Genomic DNA, 20383 nt, shown 5'->3' on the forward strand with positions numbered 1-20383 from the left:
TAGCTTCCCTACCATAAGGTGTAGATTTGCCAGACCATGCACCTTTATAAGTGCTACTTTTTACCTAACTGTACTTGCATATCTGATGTAGCCCCCATATCATGAGGTGTAGCCTTGCCAGACCATGCACCCTTACAAATGCTACTTTATACCTAACTGTACTTGCCTATCTGATGCAGCTCCCCTACCATTAGCTGTAGATTTGTCAGACCATGCACACTTACCAATGTTACTTTTTTCCTAACTGTATTACATATCTGATGTAGCCCCCAGTACCATGAGGTATGGCTCTGCCAGATCATGCACCCTTACCAATGTTACTTTTTACTTCACTGTACTTGCATATATGATGTAGCCCCCGTATCATGAGGTGTAGCCTTGCCAGACCATGCACCCTTACAAATCCTACTTTTTACCTGACTGTACTTGCCTATCTGATGCAGCTCCCCTACCATGAGGTGTAGATTTGCCAGACCATGCACCCTTACAATTATTACTGTTTACCTACCTGTACCTCCATATCTGATGTAGCCCCAAGAACCATGTGGTGTGGCTGTGCCAGACCATGCACCTGTACCAATGTTACTTTTTACCTAACTGTACATGCATATCTGATGTAGCCCCCTTACAATGAGGTGTATCTTTACCAGGCCATGTACCCTTACCAATGTTACTTATTACCTTCCTGCACATGCATATCAAATATAGCCCCCGTAGCTTGATGTGTGACTTTGCCAGACCATGCACCCTTACCAATGGTACTTTTTACCTAATTGCATTTGCATATTGGATCTAGCACCCATACCATGAGGTGTGGCTTTGACAGACCATGCACCCTTACAGATGTTACGTTTTACCTAACTGTACTTGTATATCTGATGCATGAGGTGTGGCTTTGCCAGACATTGCACCATTACGAATGTTACTTTTTACCTTACTGTGCTTGCATATCTGATGTATCCCCCATACCATGCGGTGTGGGTTTGCCAGACCATACACCCAAACCAACGTTACTTTTTACCTAACTGTGGTTGCATATCTGATGCAGTCCCCCTTCCAATGTTACTTTTTACCTAACCGTACTTGCATACCTGATGTAGCCTTCAGTATCATGAGGTGTAGCTTTGCCATGCCATGCACCCTTACCAATGTTACTTTTTACCTAACTGTACTTGCATATATGATATAGCCCCCGTACCATGAGATGTGGCTGTGCCAGACCATGCACCCTTACCAATGTTACTTTTACCTAACTGTACTTGCATGTCTGATACAGCCCCCCACCATGAGATGCAGCTTTGCCAGACCATGCACCCTTATCAATGTTACTTTTTACCTAACTGTGCTTGCATATCTGATGTAGCTCCCCTACCATGAGGTGTAGATTCGCCAGACCATGCCCATTTACCAATGTTACTTTTTACCTAACTTTATTGCATATCTCATGTATCCCCCTTATCATGAGGTGTAGCCTTGCCAGACCATGCACCCTTACAAATGCTACTTTTTACCTAACTGCACTTGAATATCTGATTTGGCCCCGTATCATGAGGTGTAGCCTTGCCAGACCATGCACCCTTACAAATACTACTTTTTACCTAACTGTACTTACCTATCTGAATCAGCTCCCCAACCATGAGGTGTAGATTTGTCAGACCATGCACACTTACCAATGTTACTTTTTACCTAACTTTATTGCATATCTGATGTAGCCCCCAGTACCATGTGGTATGGCTGTACCAGACCATGCACTCTTACCAATGTTACTTTTTACCTATCTGTACTTGCATATTTGATGTAGCCCCTGTCTCATGAGGTGTAGCCTTGCCAGACCATGCATCCTTACAAATACTACTTTTTACCCAACTGTACTTGCCTATCTGATGCAGCTCCCCTACAATGAGGTGTAGATTTTTCAGACCATGCATACTTACCAATGTTACTTTTTACCTGACTTTAGTGCATATCTGATGTAGCCCCCAGTACCATGAGGTATGGCTGTGCCAGACCATGCAACCTTACCAATGTTACTTTTTACTTAACCGTACTTGCATACCTGATGTAGCCTCCCGTATCACGAGGTTTAACTTTGCCAAACCATGCACCCTTACCAATGTCATTTTTTACCTACCTGTACTTGCATATCTGATGTAGCCCCAAGAACTATGCAGTGTGGCTGTGCCAGACCATGCACCCATACCAATGTTACTTTTTACCTAACTGTACTTGCATATCTGATGTAGCCCCCTTACAATGAGGTGTATCTTAACCAGGCCATGCACCCTTACCAATGTTACTTATTAGCTAACTGTACATGCATATCAGATATAGCCCCTGTTCCATGATGTGTGACTTTGCCAGACCATGCGCCCTTACCAAGGGTACTTTTTAACTAATTGCACTTGCATATTGGATCTAGCCCCATACCATGAGGTGTGGCTTTGACAGACCACACACCCTTACTGATGTTACTTTTTACCTAACTGTACTTGTATATATGATGCATGAGGTGTGGCTTTGCCAGACATTGCACCATTACCAATGTTACTTTTTACCTTACTGTGCTTGCATATCTGATGTATCCCCCATACCATGCGGTGTGGGTTTGCCAGACCATACAACCTTACCAACGTTACTTTTTACCTAACTGTGCTTGCATATCTGATGCAGCCCCCCTACCATGAGGTGTAGCTTTGCCAGGCCATGCTCCCTTACCAATGTTACTTTTTACCTAACTGTACTTGCATATATGATATAGCCACGTACCATGACGTATGGCTGTGCCAGACCATGCACCCTTACCAATGTTACTTTTTACCTAACTGTACTTGCATATCTGATGTAGCCCCTGTATCATGAGGTGTAGCCTTGACAGACCATGCACCCTTACAAATGCTACTTTTTACCTAACTGTACTTGCCTATCTGATGCAGCTCCCCTACCATGAGGTGTAGATTTGTCAGACCATGCACACTTACCAATGTTACTTTTTACCTAACTTTATTGCATATCTGATGTAGCCCCAGTACCATGTGGTATGGCTGTACCAGACCATGCACCCTTACCAATGTTACTTTTTACCTAACTGTACTTGCATATTTCATGTAGCCCCTGTCTCATGAGGTGTAGCCTTGCCAGACCATGCACCCTTACAAATGCTACTTTTTACCTAACTGTATATGCCTATCTGATGCAGCTCCCCTACCATGAGCTTTAGATTTTCCAGACCATGCATACTTACCAATGTTACTTTTTACCTAACTTTAGTGCATATCTGATGTAGCCTCCAGTACCATGAGGTATGGCTGTGCCAGACCATGCAACCTTACCAATGTTACTTTTTACCTAACTGTACTTGCATATCTGATGTAGCCCCCCGACCATGAGGTGTAGATTTGCCAGACCATGCACACTTACCAATGTTACTTTGTACCTAATTTTATTGCATAACTGATGTAGCCACCAGTACCATGAGGTATGGCTTTGCCAGACCATGCACCCTTACCAATGTTACTTTTTGCTTAACTGTACTTGCATATCTGATGTAGCCCCCCTACCATGAGATGTGGCTGTGCCAGACCATGCACCATTACCAATGTTACTTTTTACCTTACTGTGCTTGCATATCTGATGTATCCCCCATACCATGCGGTGTGGGTTTGCCAGACCATACAACCTTACCAACGTTACTTTTTACCTAACTGTGCTTGCATATCTGATGCAGCCCCCCTACCATGAGGTGTAGCTTTGCCAGGCCATGCTCCCTTACCAATGTTACTTTTTACCTAACTGTACTTGCATATATGATATAGCCACGTACCATGACGTATGGCTGTGCCAGACCATGCACCCTTACCAATGTTACTTTTTACCTAACTGTACTTGCATATCTGATGTAGCCCTCTGTACCACGAGGTGTGACTGTGCCAGATCATGCACCCTTACCAATGTTACTTTTTACCTAACTGTACTTGTATATCTGATGTAGCTTCCCTACCATAAGCTGTAGATTTGCCAGACCATGCACCTTTATAAGTGCTACTTTTTACCTAACTGTACTTGCATATCTGATGTAGCCCCCATATCATGAGGTGTAGCCTTGCCAGACCATGCACCCTTACAAATGCTACTTTATACCTAACTGTACTTGCCTATCTGATGCAGCTCCCCTACCATTAGCTGTAGATTTGTCAGACCATGCACACTTACCAATGTTACTTTTTTCCTAACTGTATTACATATCTGATGTAGCCCCCAGTACCATGAGGTATGGCTCTGCCAGATCATGCACCCTTACCAATGTTACTTTTTACTTCACTGTACTTGCATATATGATGTAGCCCCCGTATCATGAGGTGTAGCCTTGCCAGACCATGCACCCTTACAAATCCTACTTTTTACCTGACTGTACTTGCCTATCTGATGCAGCTCCCCTACCATGAGGTGTAGATTTGCCAGACCATGCACCCTTACAATTATTACTGTTTACCTACCTGTACCTCCATATCTGATGTAGCCCCAAGAACCATGTGGTGTGGCTGTGCCAGACCATGCACCTGTACCAATGTTACTTTTTACCTAACTGTACATGCATATCTGATGTAGCCCCCTTACAATGAGGTGTATCTTTACCAGGCCATGTACCCTTACCAATGTTACTTATTACCTTCCTGCACATGCATATCAAATATAGCCCCCGTAGCTTGATGTGTGACTTTGCCAGACCATGCACCCTTACCAATGGTACTTTTTACCTAATTGCATTTGCATATTGGATCTAGCACCCATACCATGAGGTGTGGCTTTGACAGACCATGCACCCTTACAGATGTTACGTTTTACCTAACTGTACTTGTATATCTGATGCATGAGGTGTGGCTTTGCCAGACATTGCACCATTACGAATGTTACTTTTTACCTTACTGTGCTTGCATATCTGATGCATCCCCCATACCATGCGGTGTGGGTTTGCCAGACCATACACCCAGACCAACGTTACTTTTTACCTAACTGTGGTTGCATATCTGATGCAGTCCCCCTTCCAATGTTACTTTTTACCTAACCGTACTTGCATACCTGATGTAGCCTTCAGTATCATGAGGTGTAGCTTTGCCATGCCATGCACCCTTACCAATGTTACTTTTTACCTAACTGTACTTGCATATATGATATAGCCCCCGTACCATGAGATGTGGCTGTGCCAGACCATGCACCCTTACCAATGTTACTTTTACCTAACTGTACTTGCATGTCTGATACAGCCCCCCACCATGAGATGCAGCTTTGCCAGACCATGCACCCTTATCAATGTTACTTTTTACCTAACTGTGCTTGCATATCTGATGTAGCTCCCCTACCATGAGGTGTAGATTCGCCAGACCATGCCCATTTACCAATGTTACTTTTTACCTAACTTTATTGCATATCTCATGTATCCCCCTTATCATGAGGTGTAGCCTTGCCAGACCATGCACCCTTACAAATGCTACTTTTTACCTAACTGCACTTGAATATCTGATTTGGCCCCGTATCATGAGGTGTAGCCTTGCCAGACCATGCACCCTTACAAATACTACTTTTTACCTAACTGTACTTACCTATCTGAATCAGCTCCCCAACCATGAGGTGTAGATTTGTCAGACCATGCACACTTACCAATGTTACTTTTTACCTAACTTTATTGCATATCTGATGTAGCCCCCAGTACCATGTGGTATGGCTGTACCAGACCATGCACTCTTACCAATGTTACTTTTTACCTATCTGTACTTGCATATTTGATGTAGCCCCTGTCTCATGAGGTGTAGCCTTGCCAGACCATGCATACTTACAAATACTACTTTTTACCCAACTGTACTTGCCTATCTGATGCAGCTCCCCTACAATGAGGTGTAGATTTTTCAGACCATGCATACTTACCAATGTTACTTTTTACCTGACTTTAGTGCATATCTGATGTAGCCCCCAGTACCATGAGGTATGGCTGTGCCAGACCATGCAACCTTACCAATGTTACTTTTTACTTAACCGTACTTGCATACCTGATGTAGCCTCCCGTATCACGAGGTTTAACTTTGCCAAACCATGCACCCTTACCAATGTCATTTTTTACCTACCTGTACTTGCATATCTGATGTAGCCCCAAGAACTATGCAGTGTGGCTGTGCCAGACCATGCACCCATACCAATGTTACTTTTTACCTAACTGTACTTGCATATCTGATGTAGCCCCCTTACAATGAGGTGTATCTTAACCAGGCCATGCACCCTTACCAATGTTACTTATTAGCTAACTGTACATGCATATCAGATATAGCCCCTGTTCCATGATGTGTGACTTTGCCAGACCATGCGCCCTTACCAAGGGTACTTTTTAACTAATTGCACTTGCATATTGGATCTAGCCCCATACCATGAGGTGTGGCTTTGACAGACCACACACCCTTACTGATGTTACTTTTTACCTAACTGTACTTGTATATATGATGCATGAGGTGTGGCTTTGCCAGACATTGCACCATTACCAATGTTACTTTTTACCTTACTGTGCTTGCATATCTGATGTATCCCCCATACCATGCGGTGTGGGTTTGCCAGACCATACAACCTTACCAACGTTACTTTTTACCTAACTGTGCTTGCATATCTGATGCAGCCCCCCTACCATGAGGTGTAGCTTTGCCAGGCCATGCTCCCTTACCAATGTTACTTTTTACCTAACTGTACTTGCATATATGATATAGCCACGTACCATGACGTATGGCTGTGCCAGACCATGCACCCTTACCAATGTTACTTTTTACCTAACTGTACTTGCATATCTGATGTAGCCCCTGTATCATGAGGTGTAGCCTTGACAGACCATGCACCCTTACAAATGCTACTTTTTACCTAACTGTACTTGCCTATCTGATGCAGCTCCCCTACCATGAGGTGTAGATTTGTCAGACCATGCACACTTACCAATGTTACTTTTTACCTAACTTTATTGCATATCTGATGTAGCCCCAGTACCATGTGGTATGGCTGTACCAGACCATGCACCCTTACCAATGTTACTTTTTACCTAACTGTACTTGCATATTTCATGTAGCCCCTGTCTCATGAGGTGTAGCCTTGCCAGACCATGCACCCTTACAAATGCTACTTTTTACCTAACTGTATATGCCTATCTGATGCAGCTCCCCTACCATGAGCTGTAGATTTTCCAGACCATGCATACTTACCAATGTTACTTTTTACCTAACTTTAGTGCATATCTGATGTAGCCTCCAGTACCATGAGGTATGGCTGTGCCAGACCATGCAACCTTACCAATGTTACTTTTTACCTAACTGTACTTGCATATCTGATGTAGCCCCCCGACCATGAGGTGTAGATTTGCCAGACCATGCACACTTACCAATGTTACTTTGTACCTAATTTTATTGCATAACTGATGTAGCCACCAGTACCATGAGGTATGGCTTTGCCAGACCATGCACCCTTACCAATGTTACTTTTTGCTTAACTGTACTTGCATATCTGATGTAGCCCCCCTACCATGAGATGTGGCTGTGCCAGACCATGCACCCTTACTAATGTTACTTTTTTCCTAACTGTACTTGCATACCTGATGTAGCCTCTCGTACCATGAGGTGTAACTTTGCCAAACCATGCACCCTTACCAATGTCATTTTTTACCTAACCGTACTTGCATATCTGATGTAGCCCCCTTGCCATGAGGTGTAGCCTTACCAGACCATGCACCCTTACAAATGCTACTTTTTACCTAACTGTACTTGCATATCTGATGTAGGCCCCAGTACCATGACGTATGGCTGTGCCAGACCATGCACCCTTACCAATGTTACTTTTTACCTAACTGTACTTGCATATCTGATGTAGCCCCCGTATCATGAGGTGTAGCCTTACCAGACCATGCACCCTTACAAATGTTATTTTTTACCTACCTTTATTGCATAACTGATGTAGCCCCCAGTACCATGAGGTATGGTTGTGCCAGAACAAACCTTACCAATGTTGCTTTGTACCTAACTGTACCTGTATATATGATGTAGCACCCCTACCATGAGGTTTAGCTTTGAAAGACCATGCACCCTTACTGATGTTACTTTTTACCTAACTGTACTTGTATATCTGATGCATGAGGAGTGGCTTTGCCAGCCATTGCACCATTACGAATGTTACTTTTTACCTTACTGTGCTTGCATACCTGATGTAGCCTCCCGTATCATGAGGTGTAGCTTTGCCAGGCCATGCACCCTTGCCAATGTTACTTTTTACCTAACTGTACTTGCATATATGATATAGCCCCCGTACCATGAGATGTGGCTGTGCCAGACCATGCACCCTTACCAATGTTACTTTTTACCTAACTGTACTTGCATAGCTGATGTAGGCCCGTACCATGAGGTGTAGCCTTGCCAGACCATGCAGCCTTACAAATGTTATTTTTTACCTAACTGTACTTGCATATCTGATGCAACCCTCTGTACCATGAGGTATGGCTGTGCCAGACCATGCACCCTTACCAATGTTACTTTTGACCTAACTGTACTTGCATATGTGATGTAACCCCCATACCATGAGGTGTAGCATTGCAAGTCTATTCACCCTTACTAATGTTACTTTTTACCTAACTGTACTTGCATATCTGATGCAACCCTCTGTACCATGAGGTATGGCTGTGCCAGACCATGCACCCTTACCAATGTTACTTTTGACCTAACTGTACTTGCATATGTGAGGTACCTCCATACCATGAGGTGTAGATTTGCAAGTCTATGCACCCTTACTAATTTTACTTTTTACCTAACTGTACTTGCATATATGATGTAGCCTCCCGTACCATGAGGTGTGACTGTGCCAGACCATGAACCCATACCAATGTTACTTTTTACCTAACTGTGCCTGTATACATGATGTAGCACCCCTACCATGAGGTGTAGCTTTGCAAGACTATGCACACTTACCAATGTTACTTTTTACCTAACTGTACTTGCATATCTGATGTAGCCCCCCCTACCATGAGGTGTGGCTGTGCCAGACCATGCACCCTTACCAATGTTACTTTTTTCCTAACCGTACTTGCATACCTGATGTAGCCTCTCGTAAAATGAGGTGTAACTTTGCCAAACCATGCACCCACCAATGTCATTTTTTACCTAACCGTACTTGCATATCTGATGCAGCCCCCCCGCCATGAGGTGTAGCTTTGCCAGACCATGCACCCTTACAATTATTACTTTTTACCTACCTGTACTTGCATATCTGATGTAGCCTCAAGTACCATGCGGTGTGGCTGTGCCAGAGCATGCACCCTTACCAATGTTATTTTTTACCTAACTGTACTTGCATATCTGATGTAGCCCCCTTACAATGAGGTGTAGCTTTGCCAGGCCATGCACCCTTACCAATTTTATTTTTTACCTAACTGTATATGCATATCAGTATAACCCCTAGACCATGATGTGTGACTTTGCCAGACCATGCACCCTTACCAATGGTACTTTTTACCTAATTGCACTTGCATATTGGATCTAGCCCACCATACCATGAGGTGTGGCTTTGACAGACCATGCACCCTTACTGATGTTCCATTTTACCTAACTGTACTTGTATATATGATGCATGAGGTGTGGCTTTGCCAGACATTGCACCATTACCAATGTTACTTTTTACCTTACTGTACTTGCATATCTGATGTATCCCCCATACCATGCGGTGTGTGTTTGCCAGACCATACACCCTTACCAACGTTACTTTTTACCTAACTGTACTTGCATATCTGATGTAGCCCCCCTACCATGAGGTGTAGCTTTGCCAGACCATGCACCCTTACCAAGGTTACTTTTTACCTAACTGTACTTGCATATCTAATGCAACCCTCTGTACCACAAGGGGTGGCTTTGCCAGAGCATGCACCCTTACCAATGATACTTTTTCCCTAACTGTACTTGCATATATGATGTAGCCTCCCATACCATGAGGTGTGGCTGTGCCAGACCATGTACCCATACCAATGTTACTTTTTACCTAACTGTACCTGTATGTATGATGTAGCACCCCTATCATGAGGTGTAGCTTTGCAAGACTATGCACCCTTACCAATGTTACTTCTTACCTAACTGTACTTGCATATCTGATGTATCCCCCACTACCATGAGGTGTGGCTGTGCCAGGCCATGCACCCTTACCAATGTTACTTTTTACCTAACCGTACTTGCATACCCGATGTAGCCTCCCGTACCATGAGGTGTAACTTTGCCAGACCATGCACCCTTACAGTTATTACTTTTTACCTAACTGTACTTGCATATCTGATGTAGCCCCCTTACAATGAGGTGTAGCCTTGCCAGGCCATGCACCCTTACCAATGTTACTTTTTACCTAACTGTACATGCATATCAGATATAGCCCCCGTACCATGATGAGTGACTTTGCCAGACCATGCACCCTTACCAATGATACTTTTTACCTGGCATATTGCACTTGCATATTGGATCTAGCCCCCCATACCATGAGGTGTGGCTTGGACATACCATGCACCCTTACGGATGTTACTTTTTACCTAACTGTACTTGTATATCTGATGCATGAGGTGTGGCTTTGCCAGACATTGCACCATTACCAATGTTACTTTTTACCTTACTGTACTTGCATATCTGATGTATCCCCTATGCCATGCGGTGTGTGTTTGCCAGACCATACACCCTTACCAACGTTACTATTTACCTAACAGTACTTGCATATCTGATGTAGCCCTCTGTACCACGAGGTGTGGCTGTGCCAGATCATGCACCCTTACCAATGTTACTTTTTACCTAACTGTACTTGTATGTCTGATGTAGCTCCCCTAGCATGAGGTGTAGATTTGCCAGATCATGCACCCTTATCATTTTTACTTTTTACCTGACTGTACTTGCATATCTGATGTAGCTCCCCTACTATGAGGTGTAGATTTGCCAGACCATGCACACTTACAAGTGCTACTTTTTACCTAACTGTAATTGCATATCTGATGTAGCCCCCATATCATGAGGTGTAGCCTTGCCAGACCATGCACCCTTACAAATGCTACTTTATACCCAACTGTACTTGCCTATCTGATGCAGCTCCCCTACAATGAGGTTTAGATTTGTAAGACCATGCACACTTACCAATGTTACTTTTTACCTACCTTTATTACATATCTGATGTAGCCCCCAGTACCATGAGGTATGGCTCTGCCAGATCATGCACCCTTACCAATGTTACTTTTTACTTCACTGTACTTGCATATCTGATGTAGCCCCCGTATCATGAGGTTAGCCTTGCCAGACCGTGCACCCTTACAAATGCTACTTTTTACCTAACTGTACTTGCCTATCTGATGCAGCTCCCCTACCATGAGGTGTAGATTTGTCAGACTATGCACACTTACCAATGTTACTTTTTACCTAACTCAATTGCATAATTTATGTAGCCCCCAGTCCCATGAGGTATGGCTGTGCCAGACCAAGCAACTTTACCAATGTTACTTTTTACCTAATTGTACCTGTATATATGATGTAGCACCCCTACCATGAGGTGTAGCTTTGCAAGACTATGCACCCTTACCAATGTTACTTTTTACCTAACTGTACTTGAATATCTGATGTAGCCCCCCTACCATGAGATGTGGCTGTGCCAGACCATGCACCCTTACCAATGTTACTTTTTACCTAACCGTACTTGCATACCTGATGTAGCCTCCCGTATCATGAGGTGTAACTTTGCCAAACTATGCACCCTTACCAATTTCATTTTTTACCTAACCGTACTTGCATATCTGATGTAGCCCCCTGCCATGTGGTTTAGCTTTGCCAGACCATGCACCCTTACAATTATTACTTTTTACCTACCTGTACCTGCATATCTGATGTAGCCCCAAGAACCATGCGGTGTGGCTGTGCCAGACCATGCACCTGTACCAATGTTACTTTTTACCTAACTGTACTTGCATATCTGATGTAGCCCCCTTACAATGAGGTGTATATTTACCAGGCCATGTACCCTTACCAATGTTACGTATTACCTTCCTGCACATGCATATCAGATATAGCCCCCGTACCTTGATGTGTGACTTTGCCAGACCATGCACCCTTACCAATGGTACTTTTTACCTAATTGCACTTGCATATTGGATCTAGCCCCCATACCATGAGGTGTGGCTTTGACAGACCATGCACCCTTACTGATGTTACACTTTACCTAACTGTACTTGTATATCTGATGCATGAGGTGTGGCTTTGCCAGACATTGCACCATTATGAATGTTACTTTTTACCTTACTGTGCTTGCAAATCTCATGTATCCCCCATACCATGCGGTGTGGGTTTGCCAGACCATAAACCCGAACCAACGTTACTTTTTACCTAACTGTGCTTGCATATCTGATGCAGTCCCCCTTCCAATTGACAGTTCATACCGATCACCTGAATCTTCCAATGTTACTTTTAACCTAACCGTACTTGCATACCTGATGTAGCCTCCCGTATTATGAGGTATAGCTTTGCCACGCCATGCACCCTTACCAATGTTACTTTTTACCTAACTGTACTTGCATATGTGATATAGCCCCCGTACCATGAGATGTGGCTGTGCCAGACCATGTACCCTTACCAATGTTACTTTTACCTAACTGTACTTGCATATCTGATACAGCCCCCTACCGTGAGATGCAGCTTTGCCAGACAATGCACCCTTATCAATGTTACTTTTTACCTAACTGTACTTGCATATCTGATGTAGCTCCCCTACCATGAGGTGTAGATTTGCCAGACCATGTACACTTACCAATGTTAATTTTTATCTAACTTTATTGCATATCTGATGTAGCCCCCTTATCATGAGGTGTAGCCTTGCCAGACCATGAACCCTTACAAATGCTTTTTATGTAACTGTACTTGCATATCTGATTTAGCCCCGTATCATGAGGTGTAGCCTTGCCAGACCATGCACCCTTACAAATACTACTTTTTACCTAACTGTACTTGCCTATCTGAATCAGCTCCCCTACCATGAGGTGTAGATTTGTCAGACCATGCACACTTACCAATGTTACTTTTTACCTAACTTTATTGCATATCTGATGCAGCCCCCAGTACCATGTGGTATGGCTGTACCAGACCATGCACCCTTACCAATGTTACTTTTTACCTAACTGTACTTGCATATTTGATGTAGCCCTTGTATCATGAGGTGTAGCCTTGCCAGACCATGCACCCTTACAAATGCTACTTTTTACCTAACTGTATTTGCCTATCTGATGCAACTCCCCTACCATGAGGTGTAGATTTTCCAGACCATGCACACTTACCAATGTTACTTTTTACCTAACTTTATTTCTTAATTGATGTAGCCATCAGTACCATGAGGTATGGCTGTGCCAGACCATACACCCTTACCAATATTACTTTTTACTTAACTGTACTTGCATACCTGATGTAGCCTGCCGTATCATGAGGTGAACTTTGCCAAACCATGCACCCTTACCAATGTCATTTTTTACCTAACTGTACTTGCATATCTGATGTAGCCCCTTTGCCATGAGGTGTAGCTTTGCCAGACCATGCCCCCTTACAATTATTACTTTTTACCTACCTGTACTTGCATATCTGATGTAGCCCCCTTACAATGAGGTGTATCTTAACCAGGCCATGCACCCTTACCAATGTTACTTATTACCTAACTGTACATGCATATCAGATATAGCCCCCGTACCATGATGTGTGACTTTGGCAGACCATGCACCCTTACCAATGGTACTTTTTACCTAATTGCACTTGTATATTGGATCTAGCCCCCATACCATGAGGTGTGGCTTTGACAGACCATGCACCCTTACTGATGTTACTTTTTACCTAACTGTACTTGTATATCTGATGCATGAGGTGTAGCTTTGCCAGGCCACGCACCCTTACCAATGTTACCTTTTAGCTAACTGTACTTGCATATATGATATAGCCCCCGTACCATGAGATGTGGCTGTACCAGACCATGCACCCTTATCAATGTTACATTTTACCTACCTGTACTTGCATATCTGAAGCAGCCCCCTACTATGAGATGCAGCTTTGCCAGGCCATGCACCCTTACCAATATTACTTTTTACCTATCTTTATTGCATATCTGATGTAGCCCCCTTATCATGAGGTGTAGCTTTGCCAGACCATGCACCCTTACAAATGCTACTTTTTACCTAACTGTACTTGCATATCTGATGTAGCCCCGTATCATGAGGCGTAGCCTTGCCAGACCATTCACCCTTACAAATACTACTTTTTACCCAACTGTACTTACCTATCTGAATCAGCTCCCCTACCATGAGGTGTAGATTTGCCAGACCATGCACACTTACCAATGTTACTTTTTACCTAACTTTATTGCATATCTGATGTAGCCCCCAGTACCATGAGGTATGTCTGTGCCAGACCATGCACCCTTACCAATGTTACTTTTTACCTAACTGTACTTGCATATCTGATGTAGCCCTCGTATCATGAGGTGTAGCCTTGCCAGACCATGCACCCTTACAAATGCTACGTTTTAACTAACTGTACTTGCCTATCTGATGCAGCTCCCCTACCATGAGGTGTAGAATTGCCAGACCATGCACCCTTACCAATGTTACTTTTTACCTAACTGTACTTGCATATCTGATGCAGCCCCCGTACCATGAAGTGTGGCTTTCCCAGATTATGCTTTTCAAGTTCCACCTGATTGTTACAACCATTTATGCATGTTCGTTCACTACGCATAATGTCACTTTGTACTTACTGTAACTAGAGCCTAGATGCCTGAGAACTTTGTGTTCTGCTACAAATGTAAAAATAAATAAATAATACATAAACTACACTGCGGATCAAACATACTGCCACCAGGAGAATAGCTCAGCAGGCGCACAAATAGATCCAAACTCCAGGATTCAAAACACTTTAAAAAAATAACCTTGTCTTTTTGGGAAGTGCCTCATAGTACAGTATCTCAAAGCACTGAAACCAATGGAAGGCAAAACGTTAGTGCTACCTATAATAGGTATTGGCAGAAAAAACAGGTTTGGTTTTGTTGAAGGCACAGCTTTGGTTGTTTAAGCCTCCCACTAGGTTACATGCAGAGATTGTAGAGGTCGTCTGTGTGGTGATGGTCCGCAATGGTGTGCTATTGTCGTCTGTTAATGGCGATGGTCGGCTATGTTTGGCGATGGTTTACCATGGTTGGAGTTGGCCCACCATGGTCGGCAAGGGTTGACCAGTGTTGGCGATGGTTTACCATGGTTACCAATGTTTGACCATATTTTTCAGTGGTCAGTGATAAGTGATAATGTTAGGGGATGGTTGACTTTGGTTGGCAATGGTCATCAATGGTTGGCAAAGGTTGACAATGGCCAGAGATGGGCGACTATCGCTGCTGATGGTTAGATGTGGTTGCCAATGGCTGTCTATAATTGGTTATGGAGTTACCCATAGTGCATGTCACTGCCTGACCCTGAAAGCATTGCCAATACAAACAATGCCAATGTCAAATGCCTGACCTTATAATGGCTCCTGAGATACAGGGCAATGCAGCCAAACAACACATGTGAGCTTAATCTGCTTCAAACATGCTATAGTGGCACCTAAATGATACAAATTATAAACAATCAAACAATACTGAGCATGTAGAGGAGTGCTCCAGCAAGACCTCTGTCCAGACCTTGGATGCAGATGAGGATCAGAACAAGTGGAGAGATGGGCCAGTGTGAGCAGGGAAGACATTCACTCCTACATCCCATGCAAAAAACGGCTTCACCTCTGCATTAGAGCTAGGAGACCCACAGACACAGGCAATGGAGCTTAAAGGCACTCCAGTGAACCTATCAGCAGTGGTCGAAGTGGGAGAGCACGGTCGTGAACAGCGTTCCGCTACTTTGATGTTTATTGTAAACAGTTTCACTAGTACTTTTTGCAACCATTTTCACTATTCCATCACAGTGTGGGCTTTCAAATGGGTGTTTTGCTGTGACACTCCGAGCTGTTTGGAAGTAGCCTGGACACGGAGCAGTGGAATATGACCCACCTTTATAAATGGGATTTATTTGGGGTGCAGTGGGGGCTCATATCCCTTAGTAGAGCATCAATTCACAGAAACATATATGCCTGCTGAGATTTAGAGACACGACCTATAAAAAAAAATCTATTGCTGGACCGGGGCCACTCTCGCGTGTCTGGCCGTTGGAAGCTTGAAGTGAAACAGAGGGCAAGGCAAACCCCAGGGACAACATTCACGCCATGCTATCCTGGACAATCCACCATCCTTCCACCCTTTAACAAGCCTATAAACGATGCAGACATTATCAATCAGTTAATTGCGGGGTTGAAACTGACGCGGGCGCTAACAATATGGTGTGCCCAAAGTGAAGGGTTGACGTGGGCGCTAACAATGGGGTGTGGCCAAAGTGAAGGGTTGACACGGGCGCTAACAATGGGGTGTAGCCAAAGTGAAGGGTGGACACGGGCTCTAACAATGTGGTGTGCCCAAAGTGAAGGGTATGCCATAAAGAGTATTGGCTGCGTCCCAAATAAGGTGTAGGTGGCTTTAGCAAGAGCTGCTTGCCCCAAACAATGAATCCTGAGATCCTGCAAACTTGTATTTTGGGTCACTAGGCATTGTCCCAGGTAGTCTTGTTTGCATCCAGTCTTCATGCTGTAAACACATTAATTGCTCACTGGCTCAGTGTCTGTAAATGAACCCTTGTCTCACTCTGTATATAAATAATTCAATCTGTGACTGTATCCCCCTCAATCTGTAAATACATCTTGCAGGCCTGGTGCCAGGGTCTGCTTAATATCTCTTCTTAAGTGGTCAATTAGGGTGTCCACTCCCCACGTCTGGATGTCCTTTTTTGTTTTGCCATGCAGGGGCCAATACATGTGCCCTGTGATAATCTGCAGCCACTCACCCCCTGCCGCCATTGCATTATCTAGGGTTTGGCCAAAGAATCAAGTCCCATGGAGGAGCTGATGGGATTTGCATATTCCCTAAGGTGACGTCAGTGTCCACAAAATAAAGGTAGTTTGACTTTGAATGTGTACTTTCTGCCGGAAGACAGACTCTTTATAAAGTGTCTACTTTCCACTCCCATGGTTTACCCTGCTTCTAGCTCTGTGGCGTTGGGCAGGGTATTTGCTTGGGGGGTACCGAAGATCACAGTGGGGCTCTGATTATGCATCCGCTCTGATATCCCCCATTGGAGTTCCCATTAGGCAACATCTCTATTATAATCTATGTACCAGACACCTGCCTCAGAGGAGGTGCAGGAGGTGGGGGGTGGGGCTGGCAGGCAATGTATCCTACTGAGTCCCCCCACATCGTCAGCTGGGTCTAAAAAACCCTATGAGAAAGAGGAGGGGAACAAACTGCAACAACATAGGCTACTGTCATATTTGCATAAAATCAGAGACCATTTTGACAATTTAAGAATTATCCCACCAATGGGATTGAGAAATAAATATGTCTATGACACTGATTCAAGCCTGAAACCCTTCTGAGAACATAATGCACATTGGCCTGGTACTCATTTAATGTGTGATAACACCCTAACTGTAAAACATCTGGAAAGCCCTCACCATATACACTAACTGGACACCTCTGCCTTTCTGCATGAGGCATTGGCTGTCCTGCCTGACTGACAGCTTCTGACTGGTTTCCCTCCACATATTCCTTTAACAGTTTGTTAATTGCGCAATCCATCCTCTATGGTAAACTAGCATGAGTCTCCGGTGTACTCTTACAGTCTCTGAACGTGTGGGAGGCTGAGGGAGCACCGGTTCAGAGCCGGCTTTAGGGGACTGCCAGTGTCCGGCCTGGGCAAGCCCTGACTATTACCATCCCTCGATACAGCGTCAAGGCTCGAGCGCAGTGAAGCTGATAGGTTATATCAATCCGTGAGTGGAGACTTTGGGATGACTATATAAACCAGGCGTATAGATTCTCCACTAATTTGGTAGGGTCCAGAACCTCTATTCCACCCCCAAAATCGAGAATATTTTACAAAAATCAACAGCTTTTGTAATAAATCCTTTTGCTGCACAGCACGGTAACAACGAAGAAAATACATTGCAAGACAAAGGCTGTACTATTTTTGTGGGATCATTACTCTTCTTAGCACCGCCAAAAGTGCTCTGAGCAAGCTCACATTTGATTTTGACTATCCTATTGCACTGTGCCTGAAAATGATAAACAAACGGCAGCCATCTTAGAATGCTCACCTCAGTGACTTCCTTATATGCAGTAGTCTTCAATCTGCGGCTCTCCAAATGTTTGAAACTACGACTCCCGTGATCCATCCGCATTGGCTATGCGCTAGGCAGGGCCAGTGCAAGGATTTCTGGCACCCTAGGCGAAAGATAATTTTGCTTCCCCGCTACCAACCCCATGTCTGCTGAGTATACACTGCCCTAATCCCAGATGTGCCCTCACCACTTCACATGCATGTCTTGCCCACTATGTTCACAAGCTGCAGTTTCTCCATCGTGTTTCTCACCATTTGATAAAAAGGTAAAAGTAAATGACTTTTTCTTACACAAATAAAATATAATATAGAGGCTGTATTAGAAACTATGGGCAGATCAAGAAGGATTAGCAAAACAAATAGGCATAACAACGAAAAATCTATGATATCAGTAGATATCACCATGTTTTTATTTCAGACAGACTATGTACTGTGTTGCTCAAAAACACGTCAGTAGGCAATGGCCCTGCTTCCACTGTCATGGAAGAGACTCATAGACATGTGAGAACTGTGATTTGCAGAAGGACATCTGCTAATTGCAGGAAGACATTATGGGCCTGATTCACATAATGGTGCAACCCCATTGCAAAGCGCTCTCTGACTCAGGCCCTATGTAGCTACCTTAATTCAAATTGGCTTGCATCGCATTGCATGTAATTCATGAAAGCAGAGGGGACAACCTGCTTATTGGCACCTCCTTAGGGCCAGCATCATATGCAGCCGCCTAGTTTGCCTAGTGCTGGCCCCCGGCCTTGTGGGTAGGGCATTGTAGTTATTGTCCAAGGCATCTGGAGGGCCAAACGTTGCAGACCACTGCTTACATGGCACCCAGTAATGGTAGCTGACAGCCCAGAGAGTGCGCTAGCTGGTACCACCTCAATGCCCTCAGGTAAAATCTCCAAAATTTGAATCCGGAACTGAGAAGACCCAGCGTGTAGGGTCGGACTGGGGCATAAAATTGTCTCAGGCACTAACAAAAAAAGTGGCCCACACTTGCAAATGGGAATTCATTCCTTGTGTGACGCTGTTTGAATAGTACCCCTATAAGCCAGTGGCAGCCAGTTTCATCTACCTAAAGGTCCAGATCCATGACAAACAGCCATGAAGGATCCTTCCCCAAGGCCGGCCCCACAGAAAGATGGCTGCCTAATGCTTTCCCACATATCACCCGTCCAAGGTTGCTACATTCTCAACAAGGCTGGAAAATTGAAAGAGAGAAGTGCAGGAATTCACTGTCTCATTTTTATGTTGATTTTATTGTAATCTGGTAACAACTGAATTAATTTTATGTAATACATTGTGTTAAGGCCTATCTCGTTGTGCCCCCAACTGAAAGTGCTACACACCTGCTGAGAAGTGCCTGTGCACACCATTTCAAATAAAGACGTGACATGCCCATTGCCTGGTAGTAGCTGTTGTGGGTGCGTGGGTCACCAGGCCTCCACACGTTCGGCCTCCAGGCAGCGGGCGGACCACAGGGAGCACCCTTCCGCATCCGGATCACCGGACGCTTCATTACACGTCAGGTGGACCGCAGGGGGCACGCTGCAGCATCCTGGGCGCAGGGGCATCGGTGCCGCACACCAATTGGACCCAGATCTCCGGATCAGCCCACGTGGCTGGGGGAACCCAGCTCACAGAATTCCCGGCTCTGGGGGCACCCAGGCCGGGGTTGCAACCTCAGCTATGCTCACATGGCTGCACCATTGAAGGAGGACGGTGTTGCCTACTGCACGCGGCCTTGGACCAGCAGGGTGCACCCAAGGACGATGACCAGAGTCAGGTTGTAGATCGACTGCCGAGCCGGAAACGGCTCGTTCTCTTTATTAACTTGGTCACATGGTTGGCACCATGTGACCATACACAAATCCTTGGGCAGTACCATGTGCTCCAGGAGGGGCGACATGCAACAGTAGCTGCCCATTCCAAGCACTGATTCCCAACTATCCTTATGTGAGACGTTTTGTGGAGAGCTACCCTATAGCTGGTCTCACTCTTTAACTTTACATCCGGGATTTGAGCTGAAGGGTCACGTGGGTAGTTTAGTGAAATGTAGTTGGGGTTTTAGGCAGTAGTCGATAGAATGAA

Source organism: Ambystoma mexicanum, chromosome 1p (assembly GCF_040938575.1).
Source record: "Ambystoma mexicanum isolate Mex_15411 chromosome 1p, UKY_AmexF1_1, whole genome shotgun sequence".
NCBI classification, from domain to species: domain Eukaryota; kingdom Metazoa; phylum Chordata; class Amphibia; order Caudata; family Ambystomatidae; genus Ambystoma; species Ambystoma mexicanum.